Source organism: Lactuca sativa, chromosome 8, assembly GCF_002870075.4.
Source record: "Lactuca sativa cultivar Salinas chromosome 8, Lsat_Salinas_v11, whole genome shotgun sequence".
Lineage (NCBI taxonomy): Eukaryota > Viridiplantae > Streptophyta > Magnoliopsida > Asterales > Asteraceae > Lactuca > Lactuca sativa.
Window position 1 is genome coordinate 200624816 of NC_056630.2, and position 15100 is coordinate 200639915.

The 15100-nt window shown below is 34.4% G+C and overlaps 1 pseudogene; it reads left to right on the top strand.

The window, feature by feature from the left end:
• The first annotated feature begins 10892 nt into the window (after positions 1-10892).
• On the top strand, positions 10893-10991 carry LOC111889710 (small nucleolar RNA R71; annotated as a pseudogene).
• Positions 10992-15100: the final 4109 nt, after the last annotated feature.

Genomic DNA, 15100 nt, shown 5'->3' on the forward strand with positions numbered 1-15100 from the left:
TACACTACAAGGTACATTACTACAAGTAATAAATATAGTTTCAAGTACAAGAAAACACTATAACACTACACGTAAACTAGTTAATACAGGGTTGTGAGGCACCTGAGCTACTTGCAACAGCTAGGCCGACAGGCCTGGGGTGACAAATGTCATAACATTCTGACGCTTGAAGAACGTCGTAAAGGCCACTAGGTCATATCAGCATGGTTATATGAAACTCATAATAGTATCAACTAAAACATTTATTTACGAGATTAACACTACTGCAAAAGGTTTTATTTGAAATAATGAAACTACAGTACACTATTTTACACTACAGCTAGTGGGTTCCAGGCACTCATACAAAAGGCTTTCACATAAACACTACTACAACACACTACATTTCTAGTACAGGGTACACTAGTACAACATACAATTTAAAGAAACATTCATGATATAGTTTTATTTACTAATAAGACTATGATTTACTATTTCAGTGTACAGTAACAAATATACTTTTTGGTCTTATGGCCTTAGACTACATTTCATTCAATAAAGAAAATATTGGTTTTTCTGGAAGGACACTAAAACATTTTTAAGGAACCTAGGCAAGCTTTCCATAAAAAAAACATACTTATGAACTCACCAAATTAAATGTTGATACACTTTATTCTTAGGGAATCGGTAGACAGGTACACCCACAAGTTTTTAGAAGACGGAGATTTGTAGAGTCTCGTCTTTTATACTTTTGCTATAGACTTTTGATGTCATACAATCTATGTATTTAACAGATGTAAACACTATATTTCATCAATGTAAGGGTAGTCCACATTGCTACCATTCCCACTGTTGTTCCTACTACCCCAACACCTCCCAGTCCATACACTGAAAACCTACCGAAATGCAATAAATGTAACTTCCACCACCACAGACCTTTTCGGGAATTGTAATGCATTAACTATAATAGGAAGGGGCATACTGCCCGTATCTGTTAGACACCGACACAGCCTAATGCCCATACCCCCGAAACTGGAGTAGGTCAGATTTGCTATGGGTGTGGTGAAGTAGGTCACTACAAGAGGGATTGCCTGAAAGCAAGGAATGCTGGAAACATAGGAAGAGTGCTAGCAATGGGTCCGGAAGAGGCAATAGCAGATCCCACAGTAGTTACGGGTACCTTCCTTCTCGATAACTCTTATGCATGCATACTCTTTGATAGTGGTGCAGAGAGGAGTTTTGATAGTCATAAATATAAACACTTACTCAAACACAAACCATATTCACTAAAAAAAATATTCACTGCCAAGATAGCTAACGGGAAGAAAGAGAGCACTAAAGACATATTCATAGGCTGTACCTTTAGTCTAAACGACTATTTTTTCCCAATTGACCTTATGTCGGTCTCCATAAAAAGCTTCGACGTCATCATTGACTTGGACTTGTTAAGTCCTCACTGTGCTGATACTCTATGCTACGAAAAACCCATTTGCCTCAATCTACCAAGTGGCGAAACCCTCGTTATCCAAAGCGACAAACTCAGTACAAACTTTCGCATCATCTCTTGCATCAAAGCTCAAAAATACCTGTGCAAAGAGTGTCACACATTCCTAGCTCATGTAGTTAACAAAAAACAAGAAGTAAAAGACATCAAGAACATTCCCGAAGTCGACAATTTTCCTGACATCTTTCCCAAAGATCTTCCGTGATTTCCTCCAGAACGCTAAGTTGAGTTCCGAATCGACTTGATTCCTGGAGCTACCCCTGTAGCCAAATCGTCGTATCGCCTAGAACCAACAGAAATGCAGGAATTATCTAGCCAATTAAATGAAGTGCTCAGTAAGGGACTCACGGCCCAACCTCTCACCTTGGGGAGCATTGGTTCTGTTCGTGAAGAAGAAAGATGGATCGTTCTACATGTGCATAGATTATCGCGAACTAAACAAGCTTACCATTAAGAACCGATACCCTCTTCCGTGAATAGACGACCTCTTCGATCAACTCCAAGGAGCCAGCTACTTTTCAAAGATTGATCTAAGATCGGGGTATCACCAATTGCGAGTCCATGAGAATGATGTTCCCAAAACAACATTCTGAACTCATTATGGTCACTATGAGTTTGTAGTAATGCCCTTCAGTCTATCAAATGCACCAGCAGTATTCATGGATTTAATGAATCCAGTATGTCGTCCCTTCCTAGACAAATTTGTGATAGTGTTCATAGATGATATACTCATCTACTCACGAAGTAAAGAAGGTCATAGCCTGCACCTGAGAAAAGTCTTAGAAACATTAGGGGTGGAAAAGCTTTATGTGGAATTCTCAAAGTGCGATTTTTGGAATAGGAAGGTAAATTTCCTTGGTCACGTGGTCAACGAAGAAGGAATACACGTGGACCCCTCCAAAATAAAGGCAATCGAGAATTGGTTAGCACCCAGAATGCCAACATAAATCCGCCAATTTTTAGGACTTGCTGGATACTACCACAGGTTCATACAAAATTTATCCAGAATCGCTAAACCGCTTACCGTCCTGACTCAGAAGGGTGTAACCTTTAGCTTAGGAGAGAAACAAGACACTGCATTCCAAACACTGAAGGATGCCATGGGCAACGTGCCTATCTTGTCTCTTCCAGATGGGACAGAAGACTTCATAGTATACTGTGATGCATCCAATCAGGGGCTAGGCTGTGTGCTTATGCAGCGAGGAAAGGTTATTGCCTATGCCTGGATATAGCTAAAGGCACACAAAGTCAACTAAACCACTCATGATCTTGAGTTGGGAGTAGTAGTTTTTGCACTAAAAATCTGGAGGCTTTACCTTTATGGTACCAAGTGCAACATCTTCACCTATCACAAAAGCCTTCAACATATTTTTCATCAGAAAGAACTTAACATTTGACAGCGAATATGGGTATAACTACTCAATGATTACGAATGCAAAATTATCTATCATCTCGGAAAAGCCAATGTAGTAGCAGATGCCATTAGTCGAAAGGAATACTCAGGTCGTAGAGTGAAGGCACTAACCATGACAATCCATTCACATTTGTCCACTCAGATCAAAGTCGCTCAACTAGAAACCTTGAAGCCAGATAATATGGCAGATGAAGCCTTAAGAGGAATGGAGAAGAACGTAGAAATCAAGGGTAACAGAGTTCGTTACTTCATGAACTAGATCTGGACACCGAAATTTGGTGGCTATAGAGATGTTGTCATGAATGAAGCCCATAATAATCGATATTCCATTCACCCAGGTTCAGATAAGATGTATATGGATCTCAAGAAACTCTATTGGTGGCCAAACATGAAAGCTGAGATTGTTACCTTCGTGGGCAAGTGCCTAACTTGCACCAAAGTGAAGGTAGAAATATCAAAAGCCCTCGGGTCTACTACAGCAGCTAGAGATACCTAAGTCGAAGTGGGAGCGGATTACAATGGATTTCATAACCAAGCTGCCCAAGACCCCAGGTGGTCATAACACCTTTTGGGTTATCTTCGACACATTAACCAAGTCCGTTCACTTCTTACCAATAAAGGAAACAGACAAGATAGAGAAATTGACAAGAACCTACATCAGAGATAGTATGATTGCATGGAGTGCCAATGTCTATTGTCTCAGATAGAGACAGTAGATTCACCTCATGATTCTGGCAGCCATTACAGAAATCTCTAGAAACTAGGTTGGACATGAGTACAACCTATCACCTACATACTGACGGGCATAGTGAGAGAACCATTCAAACACTAGAAGACATGCTGAGAGCCTGTGTGATTGACTTTGGTAAAGCATGGGATACACATATGCCACTTGTCGAGTTTTCATAAAACAATAGTTACTACTCTAGCATCAAGGTTGCCCCATTCGAAGCCCTTTATGTTCGTAAGTGCAGATCCCCTCTATGTTGGGCTGAAGTGGGTGACAAAGGAATGTCCCTGATAGCACTCTCACTGGCTTGGAGATCATTCGAGAAACCATAGAAAATATCTTCCAAATCCGAGAACGATTGAAAGCCTCTAGAGATAGACAAAAGAGCTACGCAGACAAGAGGCGAAAACCCTCGGAATTCCATGTGACAACCCGATTTTTTTTTTTTTTGCTTTGAAGACACAGTCAATCAACTCAACTGATTATCAAACTCATTAGTACGGAGTTCTAGCCCAGTTAAAGGTCATTCTAAGGAGTTTTGAGCCTAATGTACTTAAGGAATAAGTGTTAGAAAGTACCTGCTAGAACCACAATGTAGCAAATCGAACCATAACCTCATCTAAATGAGTTCACGGCCACAAGACCATGAGTTTATAGCTGTAAACTCATGTAGCCGTAAACTAAAGAGAATATATATGACATTTGGTCATTTCTAGTCATTTATCTCATTCCTTGGCCAATTTTCTTCATTCTCTCTCAACTATCATCCAACTTTCTTCCTAGATCTTCAAAAGATGTAAGTATTCTTCCTAGATTTGTTGATACATCTCTTAATCTAGTTTCCTTACATGATTTCATCCATGTAAATCACTCTTTTCTTAGATCTTCAAGTTTCACCAAGAACACCAAGAACACACACTAGTGTTCTTGGTCAATATCAACCATTTCAAGCTTCTAGATCGTAAGTAATCTTCCATATACTTCATATCCAGTTTGGACTCATGCTTAGAGACTTGAAACACACATTTCCCCCAAGAACACCATGAGTTTACAACCCAAGATCTTCCTTGGCCGTAAACTCAATGTTATAGCATGTTTGAGCCCTAAACCCTATAAGATGAAAAGCTAGTGACCCAGAACCCTTCCTTGATGTTTGTAAGACCATAAACTTCACTCAAATCCATAAATGGTCATGAGTTTATGGCTTTAAACTCCTTAGAGCCATAAACTAATCAAAAGCCTCAATGAAGGTGGTCTTTCTCATCCTAGTATAGAGCAAAAGTCCCTAAAGCTTCCCAAGCCTTCAAACTTGCATTTATACATGAGTGACCATGAGTTTACGTCCGTAAACTCCCTTAGGCCATAAACCCATGGCCGTAAACTCATGTGAGTGTCATTTTACTCTCCTTTGATGAATCACATGTGATCCCAACAATTGGTCTAAGTGTTTCCTAGTCCCAGAAGGTGTTTTCTTTCTTATAGTTGCTTATAAACACTATATTAATGCCAATATGTGTCATTATATGTCATTTAGGACTTTTTGTGTCTCGGGACTTCATTTGTGGAACTTCTCATGCTTACATGCATACCCGTTTGAATCACCCACATCAGGTGAGTTCATACCCCGTAATGAATCTTTTAACTGTTTTAAATGCTTTTAAGAGGGGGAATACAAGTTGAACACAATGAAAATTGTGTAATCATGTGTTATAAACATTGTTCAAAATGTTGCTTATTTCTTCGATAAGTGGTCAAAACATTTCAAAAACTATTTTACAGTTATGTTGCTTTATAGTTTAACAAAACTCCGTTTTTAATGTACAAGCATAACTTGGTAGTAAAATGAGTCTTTTCAATAACAGTTCAAGTAGAATACTAGTAAACTATAATGGGTATAGTTTAGGGTTTCAGTTCATACTAGATACAATACACGATAATAGAAAGAACATACTAAGATACTATAACAAGAGAAGATACTAAGATAATATAACAGAACAAGCATACTAAGATGCTATAGCATGGAACAATTACAGGATCTAACTATACCAATGAATCACTAACGCATTTTTCTAAACAAAAGGTGATAGTTATATTGGGTATACATGATCATATAATTTTAATGTGGATGTTCACGACTTGCAATTGATTGCAGAGGTCGCGTTTGGTTCCCAGAATATTTTGACAGGGAGAGCGTTTAGTATGAGATCTAGCCATCACATTATACCTTAATACTAAATTTAAGGCAATTAGTACAATAGTAGTCACTTTATACAATACTACAATACTTACATTTTACAAACGACAAACATAATAGTCGGGTCTAGTACATTCAGTAGAAAAGGACCATAATGCTAACCTTATGATTCCTTAATGTGTACATTAAGGGATATATATAAATAATATCCGACATGTAAGAGGATGTGTGCCTTCCGCTTCATTTCCTGTTCCTTGTTTGGTTGTTGGCTTAGAGCAGATTCATCCAACCTATTATCTATTTGATTATATATGTGTATATATATATATATATATATATATATATATATATATATATATATATATATGTTCTGTACACATTAAGTCATCATAAGGGGTACCAGGTATGAATCAATTCATAGGACACTAATTCAATGCATAGTCTTCTAGTACAAAGCATACTCTTCAAATCAGATCTTTCAGTATACAAAACTAGAAACTATCCAGTAAAGGGTTTAATCCATTGTATTAAACCAGTGTAGACATAAAGGACTTTAGGTGATTGACTCTATAATACCTTAGTTTATACATCATGGTTATATATCATTAATACCCAACAGATAGTTGGATGTGTGCTTTCCGCCTTATTTCCTGTTCCTTGTTTGGTTGTGGGCTTAGGGCAGATTCACTCAATTAACTATCTATTCGATATTGGATTATATATAGCCAGTATAAACTAAGTAATTATAGAAGTAATCATTGTGGTAACTATTTTACTATAAGAAATAAGGGTTTTCTTAAAGAATCTTTTCATAAAACATAATGGAACTGTTACAATTAACTCCATGAGTAACAAGCGAATACACCAGAGTTATATACAACAAGGACCTAACAAACAATGGGATGTGTGCTATCCGCTTTACATCCTGTTCCTTGTTTGGTTGTGGAATTAGGGCAGAAGCACACAGTTGATTGTTTGTTTACTCCGAGTTTTATATAACTTGTATTCATTTAGTACTCATTGAAAGGATTGTAGAATCATTTTTACGTATCTTTCATCTAAGTAGGAAATATAGGATTTTCTAGAGGAACAGGCGAAGTTTTCTAAAAACAGAACTTATAACTTACTTCATTTCAACTACATTTTTCAACAACTTTCTACAACTTACATACATCACTAAAATCTTATGAGCTCACCTGCTTAATTGTTGATAAACTCTTTCAAATAACTTGTATTCTCAGGGAACTAGTAGTCAAGTACTCGCGCTGGGAATTCAGAAGATGAAGTTGTATAGCTTCAAGTCTTGTTTTGTTATTTTTTTATGTACTCTATGTTTTGTGAACACATACTTTGTAAACATTTTCTTTCTAATAAATGGTTGTTTATTTCTTCGCTTACTATAATGTATGTCTTGTGATAATAAACATGACGTCCTCCACCCCCGAACGTTTCCGCCGTTCCGGTTTTGGGGTGTGACATTCCATATTGGTGACCGCGTGCTATTGAAGGTCTCAACCTGGAAGGGCATGATATGCTTCGGAAAGCATGGAAAACTAAATCCAAGGTACATTGGTCCATTTGAGATTCTCACTAGATTCGGCCCAGTAGCTTACAAACTCCGTCTACCACAAGAACTTAATAAAGTACACCCTGTCTTCCACATGTCAAATCTAAAGAAGTGTCTATCCGACGAGACACTTGTGATTCCACTCTCTATTGAATGAATTCTGGACGAAATTCCCTCTAACGGGGGGATAGTGTAACAACCTATTATTTAGAGTCAATAAAAGTCAACAAAAGTTAGTAGAAGTCAAAACCTCTAAATAAAATTCGAGTTTTGTTTATTTTGTTAAGTTCGTAAGGGTTAAATATGATTTAAAAATATATAAATGATGTTTTTATATAAGTATTTTAATGCTTGGGATAAAAACACACTCAACCGAGAACATGCGAAAGGTCCAACTTTTCAGGCCAAAAACTCGGACCGCAAACCCCATCGAGAACCCTGCATGACCGAAAACTCCCCTCAGACCGAAAACCCTCTCGATATATATGATTTCACCTAAAAACATAAGTCATTTTTCACTTTACAAACCGAAAACACACTCATTTTTCTCTCAAGTATCATCCAAGAATCTTAAAATCTTCATGCAAAATCCTTCAAATCTTCATAATTTCACCAAGAACACCAAGAACAATCTTCAAATATTCAAGCCTGACCGAAAACCACCTGGACTAAGAACTCACTCAGACCGAGCACCCTTTAAGACTGTGAACTCGGTTCTCGGTTGAGGTATTAAGTCCGAAATCAAGGGATTTCGGTGAGGGATAGAACGAAAACACTTATCATCACTCCAAATAATTCACTGTAATTTTTGTATGTATTCCTTACATAAATTAATTGTTGTTTAACACTTTAATTAATTATTTCGCTAATTTAAATATGACCATGTGTTTAATTTTTATTAGGATACCATTATTTCCACATACGCTAGCCCAAGGGTCGTCTCTGCAGTTTCGCTACCCAAACTCGAACACGCGCTAGAGGTGAGTTCATACCCCCACATTTTCACTATTTTTCAATGTTTTTAGGGGGGATACAAGTTAAACACAAGGACTCTTGTGTTAATATTCAAACGATTTCCAAACTGTTACAAACCATTTGCAATTGTTTCAAACTGATTTATTGCTACAGTTTAACAATATATATATATATATATATATATATATATATATATATATATATATATATATATATATATATATATATATATATATAAGGTTCAGCAGATTTAGAATTAGCAATTCTGTTCTAAATCATGTTTCTTGTCTGGTTGTGGGTTATGATAGAATTACTTATTTGAATATCTTTTCACTCTTAATTATATATGTTGGGAATATATATTAGTATAAAAATACATTTCATTATATTATCAACCCTTTTTTAACATGTCGAGCAAAGGGAATTTTACACAAATCTTTTATTACTACTTTATACATACTAATAAATTGCAAAGGTTTACAGTTCATTACAGAGCATACATTTAAACTATAATAGGTATAGTTTGTAAATCGCTACACTATTTTGCTAAGTTCAATAAACGTTACAACAACATGCATTTAAACTATAGTTGGTATAGTTTGAGAAATATTACACTATTTTACAAGCTTAAGAACACTATATAAAAACAAATATATAAACTATAATAGGTATAGTTTATGGAACACTACTCTATTTCACTAATTCAAGGATACACTACTAAATAATTATTTAGTATAATTATTTTACACTACAAAGTACACTACTACAAGTAATACATACAGTTTTAAGTACAAGAGAACACTATAACACTACACGCAAACTAGTTAATACAGGGTTGTGAGGCAAACCTCGTGGTACCCATCAGGGTACATGTTCAAGTCCTATAAATTATAACCAGAGTCTCCTAGAAGGAGAGCATGAATTTGTGTATAGATCTATACGAGACCGACAATCCCGCACTTGAGCTACTTGCAACTGCTAGGCTGGTAGGCGTGGGGTGACGAATGTCATAACATTCTGACGCCTGAAGAACGTCATAGAGGCCACTAGGTCATATCAGCATGGTTATATGAAACTCACAATAGTATCAGCTAAAACATTTATTTACGGGATTAACTCTACTTCAAAGGTTTTATTTTAAATAATGAAACTACAGTACACTACAGTTATTGGATTCCAGGCACTCATACAAACGGTTTTCATATAAACACTACTACAACACGCTACATTTCTAGTACAGCGTACACTAGTACAACATACAATTTAAAGAAACATTCATGATATAGTTTTATTTACTAATAAGACTATGATTTACTATTTCAGAGTACAGTAACAAACATACTTTTTGGTCTTATGGCCTAAGACTACATTTCATTCACTAAAGAAAATATTGGATTTTCTAGAAGAACGCTATAACATTTTCAAGGAACCAAGACAAGCTTTCCATCTCAAAAACATACTTATGAACTCACCAAATTAAATGTTGATACACTTTAAAAATCACTTGTATTCTCAGGGAATCGATAGACAGATACACCCACAAGTTTTTAGAAGATGGAGCTTTGTAGAGTCTTGTCTTTTATACTTTTGCTATACACTTTTGATGTCATACAATCTATGTATTTAACAGATGTAAACACTATATTTCATGAATTTAATGGTTGTGTTTGATTTGATTACTATTATGCAATTGTTGTGATATTATACATGACGTCCACTGCCCCAAACGTTTCCACCGTTCCGGTTTAGGGGTGTGACAGATTCTTAGATGGACTCTTTGTGTTTATGATTTCTTTGGATTGGTCTCTGTATAATTTGGTAATGTCCTAATAAATATGTCTTGTAGAACTTTGGAAATTTGACCAAGTGGATTTTCTTTGTTCAAATTTTAGGTTTCTTGGTTGCTAAAAGAGGTTTATGTTGTAGCACCAAGTCTTTTCATAGTTTCTTCTAATTCGGTATTCGTTTCTTAGAAGCTAAAGTAAATTCTATAACTATGCTTTATAGGTTAATTTTCTTTTCTGGTTGATGCATAGCTTGTTCTAAAGGTTATTTTTTTATAAAATCGAATACTAGTTTGTTTGTTCTTATTTTCCGTATCCTTTATGTACTCATCATGATGTATCCATCCTTTCTTAGTTCTAGGTTCATATCTATCTCCTGCATATCATACATCTGTTTGCTTCATTCCTATAGTATATTGAAGACATTCTTTTTTAAGATGGGGCCCATTATAATTGTCATAACCAATTTGTATACCATGTAATGATTAAGACATTTTTCTCATTAATTTACCCATGTCTTTAATTTTTATATTTATGGTTTGTATTTCTTCATAATTGATTATATCTTTCTTTTTCCTAATAGAAGGATCCCTAACAGATATCCATTGGTGTGAGTATTATGCTAGCTTTCTATTATCTTTTTTCCTTCACCTTGCAATTTCTTAGTTATTGGTCCCCTAATATCTATTAACTGCCTAGTTGCATTATTTAAACCATTGTAAACGTTTGTACCTCTTGATGATTATTAAGGTCATGTTGAGGATATTTCTGCAACATTCGTTCTAAAGCTCCCATGCTTCATAAGATGTTTCTTTATCTCTTTGTTGAAAATTTTGTATCTCAACTCCTTTCTTTGCAATTTTTGATGGAGTAATAAATCTTGCAATGAATTTTTATTTCTAAGCCATTCTGTGACAATTTTTTTTTCTTGATGGCGTCGTTTTTATGCAATATTTAGCTGCTCCAATGAGTGTGATTTGAGAAACTATTAATATTACTTGATCATTAGAAGCATTTGGTATGTTTAAATAATCTGCAATATCGATCACCATCTTCTCCATGTTGGATAGGATCATGATCTTTTCTAGAAAATGGTGTTTCTTTTAATAGATGAAGAAATTTCCGCTTTAGTTCAAAATTAAGATTTTAAGGGTTGGCCTTCTTACTCCAAGGCATTTGATTTCACTATTACGTGTCATATATTTCTCAAAATTCATTGCATCTATCATGTTCTCATCCCCAGTCTTTGGACTTTCAAATTCTTCAATATTCTCTTCTACTTCTTTCCTCTTAGCTACCTTAATATTTTTATCGAGATCATCAATTGCTTTTGTCAAAATTGATGATGATCGTCTGGTCATTAATTTTTTACTAAATAATCAGTAATAAAATTAGTTATTTGGAAATTAGCAAAATAAAAAAATTTAGATATGTTTCGATTTCGCGTCGATATTTTGGGATTGCGTCGTGATATGCGGCTAAAAGCTTAATTACAACTCAGATTTTCTAATAGCAGCGAGAAAAATGGTTAAAATGAAAAATCAGTCAATTCTTTTTTAAATCAGAAAAACTTTATAAACTCAATTTCTACTTAGTTGAAATCGATTTCCTGGCAGCGGCGTCAAAATTTTTGACGGTCGGAACATAGTCTAATAAAATAAAATTGATTCAAACTACAAATCTTAGTTTTAAATTTATAAATCCTAACAAACTAAACTAACTACTATAGGTAGTGTAGCTGATCATGAATAATATTAGTTGAAGTAAGGGTGTCAAACCCAAGGGGAATCGTAGTGTACTAAATAAAATAATAAAACAAAGTAATTTTGAAATAAGCATGATACTATTAATTAAAAGAGATTTTTATTAGATTTTTAAATCACTGTAGAAATATGGTTAATTTATATGAAGTGCAATGGAAATTTGATAGATATTCATTGATTTCTACTTCGATTAACTCAATGCTAGTATCATTAATCCTATGACTCTAAGGGCATGTTCGGCAAAATTAGCTGGTAGTTGGTGGCTTGTAGCCGGTAGCGGGTAGCTTGTAGCTTGTAGCGTTTTGTTAAACGCTACATAAAGTAGCATTTGGATTTGGAGTGTTTTGTTTAAACTAAACGCTAGAAGCTTGTAGTACCGAACGAGGCTTTTTGTTCAAAACGAAGTGCTTTGTCAAACGCTAGAAGCTAGAAGCTCTCAAACGCTCCCAAACGCTTCGTGCCGAACACACCCTAAGTTATCTACCGACAAGGATAGCTTCCCTAGACTCTCAGTTCATATCATGTAATTACTTAACCGGTATGATTATTTCAAGGGTTAGTAGCAACCTCTCAAATTGTCCAAGTTATTGGAACAATCATAAATATCAATAACAATTCTATTATGTTTTACCTAGGGTATCTCTCCACGAGTCATCATTGCCTACGCTCTTGACTCAGTTTTCCAGCTTCAACAAGTTACTAAACAATGTGATTCAAGATACATAATCTAAACCTAATCATCAATCATGCATTCAGTCACATAAACATAACAAAATCATTATCAATACTCATAGGTATTTAGTCAAGCATTAACATAATAAAATGAATAACTATCATACTTCTTTCACTGAACTAGATCTTCTACATATAATTAAAAGTATAGTGACTTAGCCCATAATCAAAACTAAATAGCTAATAAGAACAAAGAAATTAAACATATTGCAAACCAAAATTCTTCAGAACTTCGACTACATATATCTTCATCTCTTTTTCGCTCCTTCTAGAGTTCTAAACATACGTTTTCTTTCCGGATCTTCTGCTTTCTCCCTTTTTTCTCTTCCTCTCTCTTTCTGGGTGAAAATCACCTGTATCTATATCGTTTTTTAGGTCGTCTTAAATCACGGAGCGGCAGAACATTCGCGACGTGAATTACAATATGTTCAGAAATATTCGAAATCTTCTACCATTATCGAGATATCTTTTATTTAAATCCTGCTTAGTCTTCAAACTAAGGATTTCTTCAAAAATATGCTCTAAATATCTTCTATTTTTTATTTTAATCCTTAAAATATGTGAATTACAAATTTATATCTTTTCAGTATCAAATATCTCTAAAAATGTGTAGAAAAATATTAGATACGTGCCTTAAAATTTAAAATATGTATAATTCATAACATATCAATAATTACCATAACAAGTCAATTACCCGAAAAACAACTACGATATTTGGAGGGCCATCAACTAATGGATCATATAACTCAAATGAAAAATACATAATATTATGATATAACAATTACAAGAAGAGGTCGGCTATCACACACAAAATGACATGGTCACAAAATCTCAATAATGACCGAACACTTGGCATTCCCTAAGAGTATGTTGTATTTTAATTTTATTTTTAATTTTAATGATTACTTTTTATAGATACTATATTTATTAAAAAGTAGGTGTGAGACCCGTGTATTACATGGTTTATTAAAAGGAGCAAAAGTAACAATTTGAGCAAAAAAAGTCAATTCATGTAAGTTTTGGTAACCACAAGGACCATGTTCATAAAAAAATAACTAACGACTGATTTTGTGACCATTGGTAAACCATATGGACCATTTATGTAATTTGGTATTAATTAATCTATACTAATAAAATTAAATAATATGAATTCATAAATAGAATATACTATCTACATTAATATAAATATACATTAATTAATATATTAATAGAAAGAGAAATTCACAAACAAATAGAAAGTTATTATGTACATTAACTAATATGATAATAAAATTAATTAATATAAGATGTCATTTAATAGGTAGAACTTGAATAAAAAAGGAAAAACAACTATAAAAATGACAAGTGAATATTAAATAATTCAAAAAAATATAGAAAATGACAAGTTTCAAAATGAAGGATAAAATAACATGTCGCAAAATCATTCTTATTTATTAGGGTAAATTATAAAAGACATAAAAAATTATTGTTTTTAATTTATTTATCTCTCTCTCTCTCTCTCTATATATATATATATATATATATATATATATATATATATATATATATATATATATATATATATATATATATATATATATGAAAAACCACATATAAAAGTATTTTTGATTGTTTTAAGTTGTTGATAAATGGTAAAAAAAAAAATAGATGAGATTGGTTGGTGTTACATTCCGTTTTTCACAACCAAAATTTTTCATTTTTTATTAAGGTAAAACTTCCCAATTTATAAATCCATTATTAAGAAAACTATTTATTATAAATTACATTTATTAAAACTCAGAGTATCATAGAAAATGCAGAATCCTCAATGTTGCTGATGAGTGTGTACAGTCTCACCTTCGCCTTCCTGTAATCACCGATGGTTCCTGAAAACATACACAACTGGGTAAGTATAAGGCTTAGTGAGTTTCTCCAAAATATCCCATACGATAAACAAACAAGCATGCATCAGGTTCACTCAGCCATCAGGCTGGAATACCCAGGGTTTGTTGGCCTACCATCTCAACCCAACCACTCTACATGAGCCTCCATGCCTTCAGTTATAGCCGGCCTGCACCGGGTATCTTGGCCTACAACACAAAGCAGGACTACCTCAACCCATTACCACCATATGTTAACATATAACTCAATCTTGCCTACTAGTCCTCTCATAGCACACAATCCCACTACCCTCTAACCTCCATAAAATGCGTAACCATAAGTAGCCATAGGTGAGATAGCCACCCGAACAGATGATCCTACTCTAGAGCCACAACCAAACAAGGAACATGTAAAATACCTTAGACCAAGAGTTCTTAGGCTATCCTACATGACCACAGACTGTCTCTAGGGCCCTCCACCAGATGATAACCAGTAAGTATAGATAACATATAGATCCAACAGTGCACTATAGCATGACAACATCCTACTTACCAGGATACCGATCTAGCAGATCATTACAACATAACAACATACTCGACAC